General features: G+C 37.5%; 1 long non-coding RNA gene across 1 annotated transcript; it reads left to right on the top strand.

Annotated features, from left to right (window-relative positions):
* The first annotated feature begins 214 nt into the window (after positions 1-214).
* On the top strand, positions 215-3,144 carry LOC145074628 (uncharacterized). The gene is made up of 6 exons (XR_013691944.1): positions 215-374; positions 1,302-1,352; positions 1,700-1,821; positions 2,480-2,564; positions 2,739-2,788; positions 2,926-3,144. It is a non-coding gene; the product is annotated as an uncharacterized LOC145074628 (long non-coding RNA).
* The last annotated feature ends 15,293 nt before the right edge of the window (positions 3,145-18,437 follow it).

Raw genomic sequence — 18,437 nt, 5'->3', positions numbered from 1 at the left:
TATTTGTTTCTATTCTAGTTATAATGTCTTCTTTGACCCCTGATATTGATTATCCAATGTGTTTTGACTTATGGAATGCTACTACTGAGATGATTTCACATTATGGGGCGGTGTAATTCATTACAGAAAAAGGCATGATTTATATGCATTAGGTATTTTGCAAATTGATTATACTTTTGGTTTCTTTTTTTTCCTTTTCTAACTGTTGGAGATTGATTATACCTTTGATTTTCCATGTAGATGATGTAAAGTCTGATATTACAAGAGATATTGTACGAGTAAAAGTGTAAAAGTGTGACCCTCCAAAACGGTATATATGTAAACTTACAACCACACACAAAGGACTTTTTGGATATCTCTAACCCAAAAGCAATGTAAGTTGACAAACTTGGTCCATATTATTATGGTTTGCTTTCCCTATTTGGTGCCAATGAATATTCCATGTAAGGTTAGATTTTTTACATGATTGATTGCACATGATTCATAAATCTATATATCTGACTTTTTTTTTTTTTGACCTAACACACATAAAACGACTTAATGGGAGAAAGTCTTCAAATCCTAACTTTTCTAATATATTTTTTCTCATTTACTTTTTTCTTCCATTTCCCGAAGGGTTAGTGTATTTTATTTGTAGATTCCGATGGGATTTGGAATTCAAGAATCTCAAATGGATGATATTCAATTCACACATAATCCTTCACATTTTATGTGTGATGGGTTTCACCAGTCCTAAGAGACTGTGGAAGAAATTCTGTTTTCTTTCTTTTTTTATTAAAAGACCATAATGCCCTCATTGACATATAAAAAAAGATTAGAAATTTCTATTTAGAATAAACAAATATATTAAAATAATACTACAATTTTCAAAGTTGCTTAATTTAATGAATTTTATATCATTTTATGCCAACCAAACGTATGCCATGTTGTGATTACTACAATTCCTTTGGTAGAATACATACCCTCTTCTAATTACATTTTCTGAAACAATTATTGAATATGTTTTTGTCTGAAGGAAAGTAAATTACCATTTTAATTTCATAAAATTCATCAACTGGGGGGAAAAGGAAAAAGGGCAGATATGTAAAGGTTTAGGATATTAACATATTAAGTCAATTTTTTTAGATTAACCCGTTAGGTCAGTCTGTGTAGATTAAATTAGTTAATCCCATGTATGTGTGTGACAATACACCAGAAGATCCTATCAGTTCATGTTCTATCAGTTTCTTTTGAATACACTTACAATACTTTATTGTAATTGTAGAAATTTCATGCTATGCTAAAACCAAATTTCTTAACAGGTTAACCAGTGCTTTCTCATGGGTTAATCTAATGTAACTTCATTCATGGAGGTAAAATTTATAAACAAATGTAACTTCCATTTATATGAAACACATTAAAATTTTTAATCTTGGTAAGCTCATATAGATGCATAGGTGATATGAGATCTATAATTTGGAACTATATTTAGATTGATTTTTTTTTCATTTTTTGTAAATTGAGGCGAGGTCTATACAAAAAGTAGCAAAAAGGAATTTTGAAAATTTGAGTAAAAAGGGTCAAGGCGGTGAGCTGCAACCAAAGGCAGTGACAAGTGGATATTGTCCTTGAGTCCACCTCATGTTCCACTTTTATTATGTTTAAATATATACATTGAAGTATAAAAATGAATTTAATTTTTTTAACCAATATATTGTAGGGGAGCCACCCAAATAGAGAAGAAAAATGGAGGTCATCAATGTCACTTAGTATCAAGCTATTGCAAAAGAGAAGTTACCAAAGAAGGTGTAGACTACTATGCTTCTGGTGTTCAAGAATCTAGTAAGTAAATTTGTTTGTAACTCAAGTAACGACAATACCCTTTCGATTGTATGTTGTTTGTTTTGAAAGATTTAGTTTTGGGAATGGAACATGTTTAGGCGTGTGAATATAGTATTTGGCTTGTCATTTCTTAAAGTATTCATAAAATAGCATCCCATTTTCCCAAAATAGCAACTTATGTTCTGAATTGTGGACTTCTATTTGATATCAATTAAAAATCCACTTTCTGAAAATAACATCAAACTTTCTAAAATAATAATTTTATATAATGAAACGAAAATAAGATTCTATCCTACACTTAAAATGAAAGTAAATTGTTATATTAAACATTAAAATAAAACTATAAAAAATGGAAGCATAAATTTAGGCAAGATGCTATTTAGACAATAAAATTAAAGTACATTGCTATTTTTTACATTTACCCCACTCTTGGGCTATACCTTGAATTATCTATGTACTTTTATGCTAACTTGTGCCTGTCACGAATCACGATATACCCACTATTATGTTTAAAGTTAGTAAATTTATTAATAACAAAATTAAATTTCACCTAATAAATGAAAATAATACTCTACGCTACCCTTCATTTTCCGTACCCCTTTCCTCCCTCCCTCCTTCCTTCACATAAATTATCTAACCTATGGTGTGATTTTTGTAGGAGAGAAGAAAATGGAGGAAATAAGAAATCGAAACCTTGTATGCTACGATTCAACTTTATCATATGAAAGAATCAATCCATATAGGTTTGTTTCCTTTCTTGATTTCCTCCTTGGTTTTCCTTCAATTTAATTTATAAGAAACCCTAATTAATTCAAGGTTTGAACATTTTTTTTTTATTTTCAGTCTGTAATATGTATCTTGGTACTTGCTTTGTATAGTTTCGATGCATTTTCATGGACTAGTAACTCCTTCCGCAGGTTGAACACGAGTGTTTTAGAGGAGTTCTAGAAGAACGCATTCAAATAAGGTAACCTGGAGATCATGAACTCTTTTTTGAAATCTTCAATGTTATGTTTTTATAAGAATCTTATAAATTTCATTTAATAGATGAACACAAATAGCCAAAGTATACAATATCCTATCTATCCTCGACCCTTGTTGCAGGTGATATAATCACGATTAATTGAAGATCGATAATGCCTGGAGACAAAAAGATTAACAATCATATAGTTTTTCTGGTGCTGTTTTAGGTGTATGACAAATAAATCTATGTTGGTAAAATTTTAGGTGGTCAAAATTGTTGAATTTAGATTCTTTTTTTGGAGCTTATGTTCTTTTGAACATTTTCTTGAATTTGTAACTAGTTAAATTTTTTAACTTTTCAAGTTTATCATCATAATTTTAGCATAAAGGGTTGAATTCTCTGAAAATATGACACTTGAATATTTGATATAATTTTTTGTTCTTGGGTGCTTTAAATGTTTTTTCGGGGTTATGAAATGGTTTGTATGTAGTTGGCTCATTTTTTCAGCTATTAGATATGTTCTTATTATATTAAGAGAATACAAAATGTAGTTTCATCGGCATTGGTGGCCTTGTCAATAAGGGAGTTACGGATCAAAGTGAATATTATCCTCCTACATTTTGCTATGTGATCATCATCATCATCATATTTGGCTTTATGGGCTTTTTTTCGATAATGAAAGTGATGATGACATTCATATATTTTTTCGTAAACAAAAGGTAGAGAGCAAGTCCCTGCCCTACCTTTTTGGTTGGAGAAAAAATTACAATTTTTTTTTCTCATTCAACATCGGTCTCAGTCAAATGTATTACAATATAGTACAACCTGTATTGGCTTGTCATGTCTTCTGTATTGTGTACTTTTATAATTTATTTGAGATTAAATTAGCTTATATTTTTCTTTTACATGAAACGATTATGATGGTTCTTTCTATCAAAATTCCAATGGGGCCTCATTCATGGATAATAATGGTTCACTTCTCTACTCTATGCATGGCTACAACCCATATGTAGGTCAGACTTTCTTAGGTGTTAATGGGTAAAATCTTCATATACTATCATAAACATAGGTGAATTGTAATCATCCACTAAGATTGTTCAACCCATTTCAGTTGCAGCATCTGCTAAGGTTCTAAGTTTTGATGACGATAAAAATGATCTTGATGATAATCCAGGTGGTTATTACAACAATTTCCCTTTATATATATATATATATATATATATATATATATATATATATATATATATATATATATATATATATATAGTTATTTTTTCACTATATGTGACAACAATTCCCCTGAATATTTATATTGTTCTTTTTTAACTATATGTGCAATAAGTTTTCACCTTATGTTTATATGTAGAATGAGGCATATGTGCAGTAAGTTTTCACCTTATGTTTATATGTAGAATGAGGCAAGGAAAGAAATCTAAATTGTTATGGTGGCAGAAAAAAAAGAATCAAAGCTTCACAAAAGTCGAGATGATTATAAATGTTCAGACATTTCATTGTTTTTTTATATGTTCCATGCGTTTTACGCGGATTATAATCTAATTTCTAGTTAAAAAATACTAGGTAAAAAGCCAAAGAAGAAGTAAACACAAATAAAAATATAAATGAGAGGCATATAGAAAACAAGACACCCGATCCGTTTGTCCATAATTGGGCTTTGGATAATCATTTTGGAAATTGGGCTTTTGGTCAATTGGATTAGGCTTTGGCCTTGGGCCAAGATAGGGAAAGGGTAAAAAGGTCTTTTACCTTAGTATGTACTCTTAGTGTGAATCGGAACTCAACTATTAATTGAAAGTTACTTTGTGATTGATAGCTCAAAGATTTTAGCGGTTCATCAGCCAGAGACTTTCTTGTGAGATTCAACAGTGCAAGGTGAGTTTCCTCACTGTATTTAGCGGGTCGAAGGCACCAATGCCGACACATGTTTTTATTATGTAGAATGTTAGATGTCTGTGTGACTTTTGCATGTGTATGTGCTTGTATGCTTATCGGGTAAGGCCCGATGCCGGGCGGGGCCTGACGATCATTCTTTATGCTATCTATCTTTGTGATTATTTAATGTGTTATGTATTGATATGCTTACCGGGGATGACACAATGCCAAACAGGGCCCAATGACGATATTGTATGTAATTGTCTTTGTGATTATCGCATTTGTTTGTATGATTATATATTTATATATCTATATGTATTCCGAGAAGGTCTTGATGACTAACATATCTCTTTACCTAGCGGGGCTCGATGCTGGGCGGGACCTGATGCTGGACGGGATCCAATGCCGGGCGGGGCCCATTATATGTTTAGTATGTATAGTGTGTGGTATTTTAGGGAAATCACTAAACTTCGTTCTTATAGTTTTCCATTTTATGTTTCAGGTACTTCTAGTTTGAAAGAAAAGGGTCCGACTTGATCACAACGCATCCACCCATGTTTCCGCATTATGATGATATTGGGATTGTACTCGGATAACTGTTTTCTTACAAAGTACTTTTGAATATTTAGAAAAGGAATATTGAATGTCGACTTAAAGGTAATTAATTTTTTGGTTGAATTAAAAATGAAAATTATACCTCATAAGTTTTAGGAGGTTACATCCCTTCTCTCCCATTCGTGACTCTCTCAGATAAGAAGTAGGCCACGACGTATGGAATGTTGCAAAATACCCTGGGGGTAATAATGCACCATAAATAAAACAAATCCCATTCAGGGACGTTGTTTCCCCCTTATTTCGATTCACGCTAAACATGATGAGGCGGTGAAAAAAATGGTGAACCGGGGAAAGAATCGAGCTCTCTTGAAAAATACCCATATGGTAGATACCATTTGCAATTGTTGCCCAGAAATCATGAGGTGTCACCCCTACGGAAAAATCCCAATGCACGACTTTCAAGAATGCAGTAAAATTTCTTGTTATTTCGTCCGACTCTCAATATATCCCTAACCTATATCACAACTCAACAATTCTACACTCCTGGTTTTCCCCGTCAAGACGAAAGGAAATCTACCTACGATTGTTTGCATCTTCGTATCTTTCATCAAATTCGATCATGGAAAAGAACTCTACATACAACTCTTTATAACGGGCTCAGAAATCCAAAACAAATTCAGCTATCCGTTGCACGTAAACTGAAAACTGTCATCTGTAAATACTTTTCAAAAATAAGGCATGAATCTCTCTAATATTCCAACCCATACAATCCATTCCCAATCCTTAATTGGAGGTATAACTTTTGGATTAGGTATCTAAGCCAATAACTAAATTGGTATATACTTGAATTAAAAGCAAAGTCCTTTTGGATTGCCTTCTAGAAGCTGACTATAATGACTTTTGGAAAGATAGATTGGTTTATTGATTTTTAAAAGATTAATAAATTTAAATTAATGATTTATAAATATGTTATGAGAGTAATATATTAATTAGAAATAATATTATTTAATTAATAATTAATCTGAAATGAATTGAAATTAATTTTGGGATTAATTAAAAGTGCAAGGACTGAAGTTGTAATTGTTCAATAGTTAAACAAGTGAGAAATTCTATATAGATCCTAGGTTGGCTAGATTTTTGAGAGTTTCTTAGGGTTTGTAGTTTATTCCATATGGATAATTAGGAAACTAGATAATTCCATATTTGAAATAATATTATTTTATTTCTAATTAGGATTTCTAGGGTTTTCCTATAAGTTATAAATAGGGTCAATTGGCTCCTTATTTTCATCCACTCATACCCATAGAAATATAGCCGAAAATTTCATCCCCTCTCCTCTCTCCTCAAGTTTCTTAGTTGCTAGGGTTTGTGTGTGAACCATCAGAGGCACAAGTTTTCTGGTGCTTGATTCCGAGAGCTTTTGAAGAAAGGAATTGATTGATTATTTGCAATAATAATCAAAGTTATGTAAACACTATCTCTCTTATGAATTTCGATAATACTAGGGAACTACAAGAAAAATCCAAAATAGCAACGAAAGGTTGCTATGGAACGTATTTTTGTTGTTAATCTGCAACGGATTGTGCTATGAAATGTCATTTCATAGCTAATTTGCTACTAATTTTCTACGGAATTAATTATCCGTAGCAAATATTAGAATTGCTATGGAAACTGTTACTAACTCGAAATCTGTTGGTATATTGCTACCGATATTTCTATGGAAAAACCATTTGTAGCAAATTGTGAACGAAATTTTTTACGAAAAGACTTTCCATTGCAATTCTGCTATGAAACTAAATATCGTGGTTAATCTGCAACTAAATTTTTCAATGGGATAAAATTTCATACTTTCTTTGCTACGGAAGTATCATTCATAACTATTTAGCTGCGAAATTATGCTACGGAATTTTATTTTCGTTGCTTGTATTGCTATGAAAAAAAAAACATAGCTACGTTGTTAGGAATTTTGTTATGAAATTATATTCCATATAGAATTTGATAAGGAGTTTAAATTTACAACTATTTAGCTATGGAAATTTCCAACGACAATAAAACTCGTGGAAGTTTGATTATGGAGCCCATATCTGTTGCAAAATTTTTTACAATTTTTGTTAGGATTGCTTTTTTGTTGCTATTTAGCAACACATATTAGCTACGAAAATAAAGTCCATAGATGATTTCCTATGGAGTAAATGTCCATTGATATTTTTTAATGATTTTTGTTATGAAATTAAATTCCATAGCAATTTTGCTAATGAATGATAATTCATAGTTATGTTGATACGTAAATTTTCTACCAAAATCAATTTCGTAGTTGTTTTGCTATGGAGTAAATTAACCATACGATGTAAGTCACAAGCCATAAACCTTAACCTGTAAACCCTTAAATATTAAATTTTATTTGAGTACATGTAACTTTATTAACAAATTTTATATTATAATTTTCATCAAAGAATCAATTTGTGTTTCTGTAAAAAAGACAATTTATAAAATTAAAGTAAAGCTAAAGGGACAATTTTGGACTAATTTTATAAAGTATTTTACATTATGATGCCATATTAGGGACTTTATTTTCCTAAAGCGGGTTAAAAACGAAAGTTGGATGCTAATATAGGTTAAAAATGGAAGTTGGATGCTATTACGGGTTAAAGTTGAAAGTAAAAAGCCATTATGGGTTAAAAATGAAATTAGGATGCTATTATAGGTTATAAATGAAAGTTGGCTGCCATTATGGGTTAAAATTGAAAGTAGGATGCTATTAGTGAACCATGTGTTTGTTTTCCTTATATTAAAGTTTATACAAAGTGTTTTTTTAAGAAAAAAAACAGGTCAAATTTTATTAAAAACTATATCAATATTCATGAACAAAAAAACTTCAAGATAGTAGTATTCCACATTATACATGTATCACATAATCTTCATAAGGAATTAATATGATCTCTAACACTCTTAATGGTACAAATGTTATGGACAATCAGGTCTTCTCTTTTGTGATTCAAATGAAAACTTTGAGTTCCATATCCATCTTCACTGTTACTTTTTTTCTTGGCATTAGCTAGGTAGTGGTCTGTCCTTGACTTGAGGCTCCATAAATCACAATCTCATATCAGATGATAATCTGCACTTAAAAGAGTAAAAGCTAGCACTTACTTGGATAGTACAGAAGTATTTTAAATATGCATCAAATCAAATTTAAATACAACTAAATGACAATTTTATCATTCTCATCAAATTCAACATAAGTCAAAAACACACATATGTGTTGAAGGAATGAAATGACAACAAGTTTTTCATGGTTGAAGTGGATAAAATAACAAGTGATTTTAACATAATAACATTTCTACATTTTTTTAATAGAAAAGGAGGCTTTGAGAGCATTATGTGGAATGTGGTTACTAGTTAAGAAACCTATTCACGAATCACAAACTCGTCGTGTTTTGTCCATATGCATATTAATTTGTATCAAGATACATGATAATTTTCAAACTATAAATAATGGGAGGACCGATACAAGATTGGTTGTTTTGTGTTATTATCAGGTGCCTTTACAGTGATCAACGAACACCCATTCCAGACATCTTCCAATAAATCAAATACTTTTGGTGTTACATTTCATACGATCATTAGTTCTAGAAATCATAACTATAATAGAAATCAAATGAACACCAAACAAGCATGGTAAATAACTTTACATATCATTGCCTTTACAAACCTAACATATTTTATCAATAACGGATGATAAACAATAATTAGATATAGTGGATAGTGTAATGCCTGAGTCGCCAGGTATGAACCATAAACATTATTTCAGTTAATCAAGGACTAGTAGAGAGTACGCTGGGCGTACTCCCTCTGCATGTGCATTTCAAAGATGACCTCTACGTACGCTAGGCGTACCCATGTGTATGAAGGGTGTACTCAAGCCAGAGGCAAACACTTATTTTTAGGGTTTGCATCCTATTTAAGCTCCTTAAGTCCTTCAAGTTCATTACCTTATTAGCCTCCTTTTCCTCTTGAGTCATATCTCGAAACCCTAATCCATTTTACCTACAGTTTGAGCTTGTGTGTATGTGTTGGGTGTGTGTTGTGCTTAGAGAAGAAGAAGAAGATTTATGAAGATGATTTGGATCAGAAAGGGCTTGTGGATCCAGAGGTTTCTTATCATTTCTAGCTTATTGGAGGTAAAAAGCTTCTACCTTGATGACTCCATATGTTGGTTTGTAGTTTAGGGCGTATTTGACCATAAAATGGTCCTTAAGGTAGTTCTTGAGAGTATGATCTAATCTAAAAGGTTATAATGTTAGATACTAGTGTTTCTATCGCCCTTTGAGCATAAAAATGGAGCCTTGATCGACACAATTCAATAAAGCAAGGATTGAAGGTGGTTTCAAGAAGATAATGTGGTTTAATCCAAGATCTGCCCCATTAAGACATGAAAAAGGATAAAGTTGGCAACTTTATGGCTTAATGCACTTTAGTAAGCCTAGATCTAAAATTAGACATTGGGTCATAACTGATTAAGACCTTAGAATAAGGTTTTGGCTAGCTGTAGGGTACACCAGGCATACCTTGGGGTGTGTTGCACGTACATGTCTGAAGTCCTGATAATGCATGGGTGTGAGTATGCCCGACATACAAATTGGTTGTAACACCCATAAAAATCATGCCAAATTTAAACTTTTTAAAACATTTAAAAATCAACAGTCATTACAAATTTTTTTCAAAATATTCTATATTAGAGTCTCCCAGAAACGAAGTCATAAAAAGTGAGGAGCGGTACGATCACACCTTTGCCTTGTCGTGGTCCCCTGATGTACCTGAAACAATAAACTGAATCTGTAAGCCTGAGATCTTAGTGAGTTCGCCCAAAATACCCATACACACAATCATACAGATATAATAATAAATAACATACTATGGGTCCAGTCAACCATCGGGTTGGAATACCCCAGGCCTCAACCATCCGGTTGGAATGCCAGCATACTATGGGTCCAATCATCCTAGGGATGGAATACCTCGGGCCCACAACCAACAGGATGGAATGCCTACATACTATGAGTCCAATCATCCTTAGGATGGAATACTCATGGCCCACAACTAACATGTTAGAATGCCCAGGTCTATTGGCTTTCGCACAAAGCAGATAAGCCTCAACCGCCAAACAAACATGTATGCATATAACAAATAATCATATAACAGTCTATAGGTAGGAAAACCGATCTAACAGATCATAATAGCATAGCACATCCAATCTACCAGGATACTGATCTAACGGATCATATCAACATATAACATCCTATCTACCAGGATACTGCTCTAACGGATCATATCAACATATAACATCCTATCTACCATGATACTGATCAAACGAATGATACAATACTCGAGCATACAACATATCAGTATAGCAATCCAAAAGGGTCGGCCTTGGTGCCTTAGACCCTTAAGTATAACGAGGATAACTCACCTCGCAAGTAGTGCCGAAGTATTGAAAATATCTGATTGCTATCTCACCGAAAATCCCGAACTATAACACAATAGATACTAAGTCAATACAAAATAACAATCTTGACTACAGTCCACATAATCCATCATGTCCTTTTCTCTATTGGGCCAAGGCCCAGTGTCAAATCCAAAATCTTGAAAGTCCTTATGCAAAGCCCATTACTGGCCTAATTTACCAAATTGGGCCCAACTCCCTAATTGGGTCTAATCCCAAGACCCATTATTAAAATTTGGCCCAAAAAGTCTTATTCATAAAGTCCAGAAAATGTCCAAACTCAATTAGCCCATAAACAACCCAAAACCCGAAGCCCAATTGTCAAAGGTCCAACAAAGGACGTATGTGGGGCGTACTCGACCAGATGTTTGACCACCATCGGGGTGATTGACCCAGTACGCTGGGTGTACTCTGAGTTTTGACAAAATCTTATTAAGTGATTAATGGCTTAAGCACTTAAGCCTAAACTTCAGATCCAGAGACCTAACGTGCCTAGGACCCATAAAGTCACGAACTTTATCACTTTGGACGTCTAGAAACCTCTTAATACTTGGTCTTAATCCATTAAGACCTTCTTACTCCATGCATGGGACACATTCAGCTGTTAGGACCTCATTTTTATCACTCAAAGCCCCTTCAAGTGTCTAGAAGGACAATCCTTTTCGTCCAAATCACACCATGCACCATCTTGGGACTTTTTGGGACAAGAAGTGGTCCTTTAAATTTCTTGGACAAGAAGTGGTTCTTTAAATCAAAATGGCAAGATCTATACATATATGCATAAAGTTTGAAGCTTTTTACCTTTTGGAGATTCTAGGGCTTAACCCAACTTCAGATCTACAAGCTTGATCTTCTTCTTCAACTCCTTGATGCAACACCTTTCTCTCAAAACACTCAAGAAACACTCAATAAGCTCAAACACTCTGGGAAATGGCTAGGGTTTGGGGAAAACGACTCTAAGCAGTGGAGGCTGGGGTAAGGGAAGGTTAGGTGCTCATAATGTTGCTTATATAGCCTCCAAACCCTAAATATTAGGGTTTCATCTTGACATTAGTACACCCAACGTACACAAGCTTACGCCCATCGTACACAAGTTTACGCCCAGCGTACTAAGGCGGGCCTTAGTACGCTTAGCGTACTCTTATGTACATGCAACGTACTCCTTTTTGGCCCAAGGTTGCAACTTTGGCCCTTAAACTTATCTTGACTCAACACTTCCAACCCCAAGGACCATAAATGACAAGGTAATGATAGAGGAGAGTTTGGAAATACCTGTAAAAATATTGGGATGTTACAATTCTCCCCCACTTGACCTAGACTTCACCCTCAAAGTCTGTTGCGGAATATATTGATCTGGGTAATGATCCCGCATCTCGGACTCCGGCTCCCACGTCCATTCGGATCCCTTCCGATGCTCCCACTGTACCTTTACCAAACGTATCTCCTTGTTCCATAGAATCTTCATCCTCATCTCTAGTATGGCCACGGGCCTCTCCACGTAATTTAGGCACTCATCGACCTGAATATCATCCAACGACACCACTGCCTCTTGATCCACAACACACTTTCTCAATTGCGAAACGTGAAAGGTGTTGTGGATCCGACTGAGCTCTTCCGGTAGCTCTAACATGTATGCCACCTTGCCAACCCTGGAAACGATCCTGAATGGCCCAATGTATTAGGGACCTAATTTCCCCCTCTTCCTGAAGCATATCACACCCTTCCAGGACGAGACCTTCAGGAGTACCATGTCACCGACATGGAACTCTAACTCAGATCGGCGTCTATCAACATAACTCTTCTGTCGACTCTGAGCAATTTACAGCCGCTGTCTAATCTGTTGGATCTTCTCGGTAGTCTACAAGACTACCTCTGTCCGTCCCATCACCCTGTGTCCAACCTTAACCCAAAAAACCGAGGTATGACGTCTCCGTCCATACAACAGCTCGAAAGGCGGGGCGCCAATGCTGGAATGATAGTTATTGTTGTAGGTGGACTCTGCAAGGGGTAGGTAGGAATCCCAGCTACCACCAAAGTCAATGACACGCGCCCTCAACATATCCTCGAGGGTCTAAATTGTCCACTCGCTTTGAAAATCGGTCTACGGATGAAACGCTGTGCTAAAATGCAGCCGCGTGCCCAGTTCCTTGTGGAACTTATGCCAGAAACGAGAGGTAAATCTAACATATCGGCCAGAAACAATGGAGACCGGAACTCTGTGGTGAGTGACGATCTCTCGGACATACACGCCGGCCAACTTCTCGGGCGATGAACTCTCCCATATGGCCAAGAAATGGGCTCTCTTGGTCAATCGATTCACGATGACCCATATAACATCAAACCCCTTTGCCATCCTCGACAGCTTGGTAATGAAGTCCATCGTGATTTGTTCCTATTTCCACATGGGAATCTCCAGGGGCTATAGCTGGCCATGTGGCCTCTGATGCTCGACCTTGACCATCCTACAGGTCAAGCACCTTTCGACATACCAAGTGATTTCTTGCTTCATGCACCACCACCCGTAACTCAAACTCAAGTCCCGGTACATCTTGGTGGCCCCTGGGTGAATAGAAAAATGTTACTTGTGAGCCTCCACCATAACTGTCCGTCTGACCCCACCAGACATCGGAACCCATACCCGAATGCATCGAGTCAATAATCCCCGACTATCCTGCAAAAACAGGGTGTTCTCGCCCCCGATTCTCTCTAGTTTTCAAGTTTTCTAGTCGCATGCCCTCAACCTAAGCATCTCTGATCAAACTCACAGCGGAGAATCCACCACCATCCTCATACATATTGCCGGGGTGGAAGACCCCGCTGACTTGCGGCACAGAGCATCCACCACCACATTCGCTTTACCAGAGTGGTAAAGGATCTCGTAGTTGTAGTCCTTGCCTAGATCCAACCACCTGCGTTGTCTCATGTTCAGGTTCAGCTGATCCATGGTGTGTCTTAGGCTCTTGTGATCCGTGTATATGGTACAACAGACCCCATAAATGTAATGTCTCCAAATCTTGAGAGCGAATACCACCACTCCCAACTCCAGATCATGTGTAGGGTATCTCGTCTCATGCAACTTCAGCTGCCGTGATGCGTAGGCTATGACCCATCCTCTCTGCATGAGGACCGCCCCTAAAACTGTGATGGATGCATCACAGAACACCACAAAATCCTCAAATCCCTCCGGGAGGGTAAAAAATGGAGCCTCACACAAAAAAACGCTGTCGGTGGATCTCAAACGCCCTCTGCTGCTCAGGGCCCCACCAAAAATCCACCCCCTTCCTCGTCAGACGAGTGATGGGTACTGCAATCTTGGAGAAATCCCGTATAAATCTCCAGTAGTACCCTGCCAATCCCAGAAGACTCTTGATATCTGAGGGAGATCTCGGCACCTCCCACTGCATGACTGCCTCGATTTTGGCCAGGTCAACCAAAATCCCGTCCTGGTTAATGAGATGCCCGAGAAATGAGACCTCTCGTAACCAAAACTCACACTTCAATAACTTGGCATACAACTGTTCCCGTCTCAGAACTTCCAATAACTCCCTAAGGTGCTCCTCACGCTGCTCTCGGGTCTTGGAATACACCAAGATATCATCTATAAACACGATGACCGAGCAATTAAGCATCGGTCTGCAAAACCGATTCATCAGGTCCATAAATATTGCTGGCACGCTGGTGAGCCTAAACGGCATCACCACAAACTCGTAATGTCCATAATGGGTCCAAAACGCAGTCTTCTCCACATCCTCCTCCCTGACCCGGACCTGATGATACCCAGACCTCAAATCTATCTTGGAAAACCAAGATGCACCCTGCAACTGATCAAAGATATCATCTATCCTCGGGAGTGGATAACGGTTTTTCACCGTCAACTTGTTCAACTCCCCATAATCAATGATCATCTGGTGCGATCTGTCCTTCTTCATAGCGAAGATTATCGGCGTTCCCTAGGGGGAACTGCTCGGACGAATGAACTGATTTTCCCGCAATTCCTGTAGCTATGATGACAACTCCTGCATCTCTGGTGGCACCAATCGATACGATGCCTTGGCAAAAGGGGCCGCACCCGCCACCAGGTCGATCCGAAACTCGACCTGCCTCTCCGGAGGTATCCCTGGAAACTCCTCCAGAAACACATCAGCAAACTCCCTGACTACTGGAACCTCTAAAACTGAAATTTAATCCCTGGCTCGCGTATCCACCACATACGATAGATAACACGCACATCCGTGCTGAATATACTGTCGAGCCCTAACAGATGAATAAAACCTTGATCCCACTTTGTTGTACTCACCATATACAAACAGTTCTTCCCCACTTAGAGTACGAACTACCACCCACTGACCCTCGCAATCAATCATGGCACTAAAACGACTAAGCCAGTCTATCCCCACAACCACGCACACCTCCCCCATGGGAATCAGAATAAAATCTATTGGAAAGGATACCCCAAAGATCTCCAACTCACATCCTTGGTAGACCGAAGAAGCAGAAACCCCGTGTTTGTTGGCGATGGAAACTCGCAACGGAAACTCTAGCTCGCCCACTAGCACACTGAACTCCCTACAGAAAGTCTGAGATACAAACGACCGACTCGCCCCCGAGTCAAATAAAACCAATGTAGGCAAGGAGTTCACTAAAAACGTACCTAACCACAGGTACAACAAATATGCATAAAACAAATATAATAAAAGAAATAGAGGATAGAAACATACCAGCAACCACGCCCGGTGCTGCTCTGGCCTCCTCGGCCATAAGCTGGAAAGCACGCCCCTGAGCGTTTGGAGGCTCTACTTTAACTAGCCTCCCATATGCATTCCTTAATGTAGCCGACGCTGGAGCCTGTGTCGGCTTGGCGGCTAGTAGAGGACATTGGGCCTTCATATGGCCCACCTGCTCATAATGATAACAAAGTCTGACTCCGAGAGCTGGAGTCTGCTGCCTGCAATCCCTGGCCAAATGACCCTGCTTGCCACCTCGATGGCACCCACACCCCGATCAACGCGTCCCTGAATGAGCCTTTCTACACTTCCCACAAGTGCGGCATGGCTGTCCCCAATCATGGTATTAGTGGTCTTAGACCACTTCGGCGCCAGCTGCGACTGTGTCAGGGCCTGCCGCTGCTCCCTAAACTGCAGCTCAATCTCCAACTCACGCCGCCTCGCGGCTTCTTGTAAATCTAGAAAAGTATTACATTGATGGGTAGACACAAACTGTCGGATGTCAGTCTTGAGCATGCTCAGATAATGTGTCATCTGAGCCTGCTCGGAAGCAAACGCTGGGCAGAACATTGCCCTCTCTGTGAACATGCATGTGATCTCTGTCACCGACTCCCCATCCTATCTCAAACTTAAAAACTCCTGACCCAATCGTTCCCGCTCAACCCATAGGATGTAACGAGTGCGAAACATATCCCTGAACTGCTCGTAAGTAACAACAACTCTTTGATCATCAGTGTACGACCTTGTCGTCAATCTCCACTAGTCCTTTTCCCCGGACCTCAGCAGGTTTAGGGCACACCTGACCTTCTGGTTAGTAGGACACAAGCAAGTAAATAAAAACCCCTCCACATCAGAAACTCACCTCATAGACTTGATGGGGTCTTGAGTCCCATCAAAAGTAGGGGGCTTCGTGTTATCGAAGTCCCTGTACTGGAAGCCCCGACTGGCTCCTACTTCTCCTCCTGCCTCTGTTATAGCTGATGCAGCTACAGCGACAGCCGTCCCCGTAAGGCATATATGTCATCCAATTACTCCATCATAGTGGTCTTGATAGACCCAAACACCTCTGGAATCTGAATCCAGACAATCTCGACCACCACCTCATGTATGATCTCCATGATATGGTCCTCTATGAACGCTGGCCCCTCCTAGACGATAACTGTTGGGTTTTGAGCATTCTAACACTCCTAAGTGTACATGCAAACCTAAATACCTTGGATCTATGTTTTCTCTATTATACATGCAAATATGAACTTTCCAAGGTATTCATCCTAACTAGCATAATAACATTGATTCAAATGAATATATCAAGTTAGAATTACATACCTCTTTGATGTAGATTATCTTCATGAAGCTTGAGTTCCTAGTGACCCAAGTGTGACACCTCAAATGGTTCACACAACACCAAATACACTTGGAATAGATTGAGAGAACATACACACTTCATGAAATCTACTAGCCCTTCATTCTCACATATAGTGGCCGATTTCTTGAGCCATGGGATTCTTTTATATGGTGGCTATTAGGGTTACACCATGTAAATCATAACTTTACCCATTCCTTATGCTCCATGGATTTTAACCTCCATGGAGTATCCATGGGTCACCCCATGGACTTAGTCCAACATAAGCAATCTTGGATTACAAGCCCACATATATAAGAATGAATTATTTACACAATCAACCCATATATTTAATTAGTCTCCTTTTGATCACTTAATTAATTCCAAATTAATTCTTCATCAATACTAATTAAATAACCTTATTAATATATTAGAACTTATAATATATTAACAAACCTTAAGTGTTATTTTTCTAATTATAGTCTATCCAAATGCATGATGTCATGCAACCCAAATGGACCATGTCGGGTCGGGTCAAGTCTTACCAATTATAGTTATGGACTTAGACATTAATCCAACTGTCTCCCACTTGGATAAGTCTAAAACTATTATTGCGTATGACTTCAAGAACCGACTGGCAATCTTAGCTTTCAAAAGCTTCTGTCGAACTCTGACCTTGTAGATGAACTCTGACCTTTGTAAATGACTTGTCCATTAGATAAGGGATCATATATTCCTCCATTCTAGATATCATATGGACTGTGACATGGATTATAATCATTCTCTCTGTCCATTTGTTGTTTCCCAATTTCCGATTTATGACGACTGACTAATTGAACAAATCAAATCAGTCCAGGCCTGGCCGAGCACTTACATTTGTCATCACCAAATCATCGAGGGGCCCGCAGATATCACTTTTATCCCGAAGGTAAAAGGAATGTATAAACTTCGACTCATATGGCTTGTTCTACTACTTGTTGAATCATACACAAAGGCACGTTTAATAACATCGAGTTACCGAATGCATTTTCATGCAATCAATGTACAACCAACTCATAGTAACAACTCATATCTCTAGGTTTGAAGAATATAAGATATTATCGTCTCACGATCACTCGTGATAAAATCCATGAAGTGATTCCAATGAGCTCGGGTTTAATCCAATACTCAGAACTTATGAGCACTCGTAAGTGTTGTAGCCTTTTGTCCAACATCTTAGACCTCTACAAGCCCACCCATGACAGTCTTAATTCATATCTACTTCCAACATATGACCGACTGTGGATGGTTTGAATAACTTAGTCATCCAGAACAATGACCTAGTTATTCAGGAAGTTAAAACATGCAAAGTGAAACACAATAATAATTGAATCAAATATGGTATCAAAACCTATGAACATAAATAAAACACTTTTTATTTATTACCATATGATTACATATTATTCATTGTATACTGTTTCAGCTATCAAATTTATTCTTGAATTTAAAACAATAGTTGTCCCATGCTCCAAGCATGTACACTATGTTTTCAAAACACTAGTCATGCCATACACCAAGTATGCATACTATGTTTGTCTATGATCTTTACTTTGTGAAATAGATCAATTGAACATAACTCTAATGATCCTCTTTTCACAGTCC

The sequence above is a fragment of the Lactuca serriola genome, chromosome 9 (genome assembly GCF_051521515.1).
Source record: "Lactuca serriola cultivar US96UC23 chromosome 9, Lser_US96UC23_V15, whole genome shotgun sequence".
Classification (NCBI taxonomy): Eukaryota; Viridiplantae; Streptophyta; class Magnoliopsida; order Asterales; family Asteraceae; genus Lactuca; species Lactuca serriola.
This window is presented reverse-complemented; position numbering and strand designations above follow the sequence as displayed.